This window comes from Bidens hawaiensis, unplaced genomic scaffold, assembly GCF_021521415.1.
Source record: "Bidens hawaiensis isolate Kalapana, Puna unplaced genomic scaffold, B.hawaiensis_p1.1 tig00014037_1, whole genome shotgun sequence".
Lineage (NCBI taxonomy): Eukaryota > Viridiplantae > Streptophyta > Magnoliopsida > Asterales > Asteraceae > Bidens > Bidens hawaiensis.
Window position 1 is genome coordinate 545,664 of NW_027492208.1, and position 7,322 is coordinate 552,985.

The following is a 7,322-nucleotide window of genomic DNA, read 5'->3' on the forward strand; positions in this document are numbered from 1 at the left end:
ACTGTCTGAACAACCTCAAAGTCAACAGATTTCTGAACACTAGGATTAAAAGTGTAATTGTGATTATAAGGTGGTGGAACCTCATGATAACCAATTCCTCCCCTCTTAACAGAGGAACCTTGATCACTAACAAGGTGATCAAGAATAGCAGAGGAATTTCTGAACTGCTCAAGTTTTCTATTCAGTTCCACCACTTTCACCTGGTGATCAGCAATCTGTTTTTCTCTTTCAGCTATTAGCTTGGTTTTTTCTTCCAAAAATTCATAGCTTAGATCAATCAGTTGTATTTTTTCAGCCAGTTTTGCTTTTAGACTTTTAATATCCTTTTCACAAGCTTTTATTTTAACTTTATAGCTATTTTCTCTTGCTTTAGTAAAGTGATGATCTTTTTTTAAAGTTTTAAACTCAGCATCCAAACCAACATACTGATCAATTATAGTTGCTAATTGCTCAGACAAGTTTTCACATTTAGAACAAGTAGGTTTAGAACATACCTCGGAGAGCTGGTCTTTAACATCTGCCATGAGAGCTTTTTCTTCTCCGGTAACCTTCTCATTTCCTTTAGTTTCAACCTTCGCCAAATTGGCATGTTCGAAAGTTTCTTCAGAATGCAGGTTCCAGTTGTATTCACCATCTTCTCTGGAAATCATGGCACTATAATCTTTAGAACCCCCATTATGCTGTGTAGACTTGCCTTGACCACGTTCTACACGCTCATTTCTACACTCCTTAGCAAAGTGGCCGTTTTGCTGACAGTTGTAGCATCTTACCTTCGTCTTGTCAAACCCTGGCCTTTCACCGACAAACTTTCTTCCGGTCTTTTTCATAAACCGTTTCACTCTTCTCACGATCATAGCCATCTGCCATTGCAGATCCATTTCTTCCAGATCATCAGCATCAATCTGGTCATAGTCTTCATCCAATATAGCTGGATCAACAATCTTCCCCAGAATGTAGTTCTCATAGGAAGCAATAAAAGAAGCATAGAGAGCAAACTGCTCTTCAGCAGATTTGATCAACAATCTTCGATAATGATCACACGAACTACTTTTCTAAGCTAAGCCGTAACCTATATAAATACAAGACAACTTCGCCTGGCATGTTCAGGCAAAGTTGTCCATAACTTCGCTTGACTAACAAATTCGCCTAAACAGCGAACTTGTTAGTAACTTCGCTTAAGACATATAAAACATAATTAATCATTACAGACTCGATTACAGACACTAGACTATGAACTACTGACATTATGCACCAACAGTTTAGTGGAGATTTCTTTTCAGTTGTTTTATGTTTCTCTCCACTTTTTGGTAACACTGCCTTTTCTTTTGTCTCACTCGACTCGGATGACTTGTCCGAGTTTGATGAGACAGGACTAGCAACAGAAATCTTAACACTCAAAACAGGCTTACTTGTTTCGCCTTTACTAACTTCTGGTTCTTTAATAGTAACCTTAACTGGAACTGTCTGACCAAAATCAACATCAACAGATTTCTGATTACTAGGATCATAAGTGTAATTATGATTGTAAGGTGGTGGAACTTCATGATATCCAATTCCTCCCCTTTTAACTGGGGAACCTTGATCACTAACGAGGTGATCAAGTATAGCGGAGGAATTTCTAAATTTCTCAAGTTTCCTGTTAAGTTCCACCACTTTCACCTGGTGATCAGCTATCTGTTTATCCCTTTCAGCTATTAGTTTGGTTTTTTCTTCTAACACTTCATAGCTCAGATCAATTACTTGAATTTTTTCAGCTAGATTTGCTTTAAGACTTCTAATATCTTTCTCACTAGCTTTTATTTTTACCTTGTAACTATTTTCTCTAGCTTTAGTGAAATGATGATCTTCTTTTAAGGTTTTGAATTGAGCATCCAAACTAACAAACTGATCAGTTATAGTTGTCAATTGTTCAGACAGATTTGCACATTTAGTACAAGGGAGTTTAGTACTTACCTCGGTAAGCTGGTCTGTCACTTCTGCCATGTAAGCTTCACTTTCGCCAGTCACTTTCTCACTATCTTCAGTTTCGATGTTAGCTAAATTGGCCTGTTCGAACACTTCTTCAACATGCAGATTCCAGTTGTATTCTCCATTCTGTCTGGAAATCATGGCTCTATTCTCATTACCACCCCCACTCTGTTGTGTAGACCTGTTTTGACTGCGTTCTACACGTTCATTTGTGCACTCCTTCGCAAAGTGGCCATTCTGCTGACAGTTATAACATCGCACTTTTGACTTGTCAAAACCCGGTCTCTCACCAACAAACTTTCTACCTGTCTTCTTCATAAATCTCTTAACCCTTCTCACAATCATCGCCATCTGCCACTGCAGATCCATCTCTTCCAGATCATCAGCATCGATCTGATCATAGTCTTCATCCAATGTTGCAGGATCAACAATCTTACCCTGAATGTAATTTTCATACGAAGCAATGAAAGATGCATAGAGAGCAAACTGCTGTTCAGCAGATTTAACACTCATAGGCATCTTTGAGTAGTTGTTGTTCGAAACACTTGGGGAAAAACTACTCTTGGTTGCTTGAGGTTTAGAAGCGTTTGATCCACCAGCTACAAACACACATCACCATTCATGTTGAGAGATACATAACCTTCATGTGTTGAGTTAGCGCCCGAGTCTCCTTTTGAGTAGTAAGCAGACGATTCAGACTTCGAACTTGAACTTGAGTTTACTTTTGCACCATACATTCCTGGATCCTGAACCTGATCAGTTGGTGTCTCTTTACGAACCATGTTAAGTTCAAAAGTTCTTAGTTTGTTGACTGCTGTTTCCAAGTCATAGTCGGCAAACTCTTTGTCTTCTCTCATCAAGACAGTGTACATCTCCCATTTCGGTGGGAGAGCATCAAGAAGCTTTTCAACAATCTCATCTTCTTTGTAAGTAGTGGAATAGTTGCTGAGTTCGGTCATCAGATGATAATATCTCGTGATGATATCATCAAGTGATTCATTCTTCAGATACTTGAACACCGAGAATTGAGTTTTTAGAAGTTTAATCTTTGATGCACGAATCCCCACATTACCCTCAAATCGGTTTTCAAGTGCTTCCCAAAGCTCTCTAGCAGTTTTATACTTTCTGAAGGTGTGTAGAATCTCTTGTGGAAAAGCCATTGTTATCGCTGCATGAGCTTTGCTTTCAGCCTCATACATTTTCTTTTCTTCTTCTTCCATCTCTTTGTATTTCTTAATCTGATCACGACCCTCATACTCAGCAGTTGGTGGAATGTAACCATCTTGTATGCACACCCACATTTTAGCATCTTGGTACTTGACATATTGCTCAAACCGATCTTTCCACGCTACAAAATCGGTTCCTTTAAGCATCTTCGGTGCCTTTGTAGCTGAACCCGCTTCCACTTCCATCTTCACCAGTTCCGTAATGTTTATTGAAGACATCTTTCATGAAACACAAAGAAACCCGAAAAATAAAAATTTTATTTTTGACAGTACTGTAGGCGAAGTTGTGGATAACTTCGCTTAAGTCTGAACTTCGCTGATTCTGAACTTCGCTCTCCTTGTTAAATTCGCCTGATTCGGCGAAGTTGTGTATAACTTCGCTTAAGGTAAGCGAACTTGTGAGGTAGGCGAAGTTGTGGGTAAACTTCGCTTGAGATAAGCGAACTTGAGAAGGTAGGCGAAGTTGTGGATAACTTCGCTTAACCTTATATCTTCGCTGAAACCCTACGAACAGTGACGGCAACTTCGCCTGATGAACACGATGGTTTTGCAGGTTTGATTTCTAGATTTTACGTGGTTTGTGAAGGTGTAATGGGTTGTTTATGATGGTGGGAGGTGAGTAGGACACAAAAACTCGGTAAACTCGTCCCGCGAATAGTCGAACGGAACGATTTCTACACCCGTGTGATAATCCCGAACCACACAATCACGAGCAAATACTCTGATACCAATTGTAGGTTCCCAGCCGGATCTACACGGAATATCCCGTTCTACGTAGGTGCGGAATCCCTACGTAAGACGTTACGAGCGTAGAAGACGATACGAGTTAACACGATCTAACACACGTTACAATAAGCAAAGACACTTTGTATTGCAACCGGAAACACGTGATATCAATCACTGATTACAGAACTCGTAAACACGTAAACTAAACTTGTTACTAAATAAGCCGTAACCTAATGAATATATATCACGACAACTTCGCCTGGCATGTTCAGGCGAAGTTGTCACTAACTTCGCTTATCTAACAAGTTCGCCTATATCAGCGAACTTGTTAGCTAACTTCGCTTACATACAAACACAAATCCAAACGACTCGATTACAGACACTATATACTGAACTACTGACATCATGCATCAACAATTAGAGATCTTTTTCATATTCGATTAGAATATGTATTCGATTAAAATGCTTTTGTAATTTGATTAGATATCATTAGGAGACTCGTTAAATTACTTCATAACCCGATTAGAGAACCTTTTATAAAATCGATTCGATTACTTTTGAGCAAATTACAGAATGTAATTTCTTGACTTCTTTTCAACCTTTTCTTTTTAAGGAAACTCAAATCAGTCACTTCACAACTTTTGGATCTAAGAAACATCTTATCTGAACACTTTCAAACCCTAATCTTGTAAACAAACACCTTTTACACCACAAACAACACCAAAACAAACCACAATTCAAACCCGAAGCAAGAAAACTTGTACTTTTAAGCTTGTAGACACACTTGTATTCAACTTTATGAACCCGTGAACCACTTAAACACTTGAAAAGCCGTCTTTATCACACAAACATGCTTACCAATCTCAATGGGTCTAGTAAGATTATAATATGTGATTCTGATGTAATTCTTAATACGCCATTTGAATTCTTCAAAATCATTGTCCCATTTAAGTAGCTTGGGAGGCTTACTTGTAGTTCCAGCCTCATTTTCAAAAGGCATATAGCTCCGAACTACTTAATTATCAGTTGCCATGGCTTAAACAAACTCTAAGGTCAAAAACAGTCCAAACAGTTTCTGTGAAGAAGTTACAAGTCCAAAGTAATCGAATGGCCAAACATTTTTTGTGAAAAGATTGTAAGTATTAAGTAATCAAATGGCAGTTTCAATCTAATCGAATGGATAAAGTAATCGAATGACCGAGTAATCTAATCGAATTGTGAATTAATCTAATCGAATAGAGAAATAATCTAATCAAATGGAGATTCGATTAGAATAGTTTGGGATTCGATTAGAGATCTTTTTCATATTCGATTAGAATACGTATTCGATTAAAATGCTTTTGTAATTCGATTAGATTTCTTTAGGAGACTCGATTAGATTACTTTATAACTCGATTAGAGAACCTTTAAAAAAATCGATTCGATTACTTTTGAGCAAATTACGGAATGTAATTTCTTGACTTCTTTTCAACCTTTTCTTTTTAAGGAAACTCAAATCAGTCACTTCACAACTTTTGGATCTAAGAAACATCCATTTTGAACACTTTCAAACCCTAATCTTGTAAACAAACACCTTTTACACCACAAACAAAATCAAAACAAACCACAATTTAAAACCGAAGCAAGAAATCTTATTCTTTTAAGCTTGTAGACACACTTTTCTTCAACTTTATGAACCTGTAACCTACTTAAACACTTGAAAAGCCGTCTTTATCACACAAACATGCGGACCATTCTCAATGTGCCAAATAAGATTATAAAAGTTGTGATTCTGATGTAGTTTTTAAGATTCCGAACTTTCTGAAAACTAGATTCAAAGTACATGTTCATAGAATCAAAAATCGATCAAAAACTCAAACATATCATCAAGTTATCCACAATGCAATCCGGAACATCAAGTCTGCCAACAAGCAGTTTTAGGCACAATCCACTACAAATCACAACTTTTCTATCCTTTTGATTCAAAATCATCAAGAAACATTTATGATTCAAAATCATCAAGAAACATTCTTACCAAATCAAATTTCATGTCTTATTTTTATCCATTTGATTTCATAAGAGAAGTGAAAACACATGTATTTATAAAAGACTCAAAAATACTAATCAAGACACATACAAAAATCCTTTTTACTTGTCAAACTTTGATCATCCCCTTTCATGATCCAACCATTTGGATACAAGGTTCATATGAATTAAAAGAAAAAGAAACATATAAACATAATAATCTACTCACTTTGCTTGATCAAATGCTTAAACCCTTGTTTACCAAAATCACCAACTCTTGTGTTATGGAGAAAATACTAGAAGATGATTGTTTGTATGAAAGAAAATGAGAGTATGCGTGTGTGTGTGAGTATCACGGCCAAAGAGAGAGGAAAAGGGAAAGGAAAAGGTGTTGGCATCCAATAGTTGTAACCTACTTGTTATTAACAACCCTTTATGATTGATTTAATGAATAAAATTACTTAGGTTAACTTTTATTAACTCATGTGTGACATGCTACATATTTTAATAAACATTTCCTATGTAACATAACCTAAGGTTCCATTTAAATAATAAACATGTTACATGACATACAATATAACCTATTTAATCATTTAGCTTACTTACAATCACATCATCATGTAATAACCATAATATAACATATTAATCACATAGCACATTATACTTATCATACATGTTATATGACATGTTTATTATAACATGCAAGACGAGTTTATTATCCTAGTTATAATTAGTCACTTATCCTTGTTTAAGTCACCAATGACACGTTGACTTAAATATACGCATACATGACATCACATGTACAAGAGTTCATACTCATAGTTAACAGAACTAACTGAGTTTATAGACATAGTCAACAGGATTTAACTGGGTTTAGTTAACAAAGTTAACTTAAAAATGCCGGATGTCACATCATTCCCTTGTTGAAAGAATTTTCGTCCCGAAAATTAATGTGATGTCACCACTAGACTGGGACATGAAAGGGATAGAAAAGAAAAATTTTAGGTTTGTCACATCATCCCCTTGTTAAAAGAATTTTCGTCCCGAAATTTAATGTGATGTCACCACCAGACTGGGACATGAAAGAGATAGAAAAGAAAAATTTTAGGTTTGTCATATCATCCCCTTGTTAAAAGAATTTTCTTCCCGAAAATTTAAATCGTACCTATGGTTTGGCTTCAGGTTTGAATAGGTGTGGATACTTTTCTTTCATCTGGTCTTTGCGCTCCCATGTGAACTCTGGTCCACGCTTAGAGTTCCAACGAACGCGAACGATAGGAGTTTTACTGTGCCTACGGGTCTTTACGTCCTGATCCATGATTTCTACCGGCTCTTCGATGAAACGTAATTGTTCGTCCACTTCTGGTTCCTTCAAAGGAACTATCAAGTTTTCGTCAG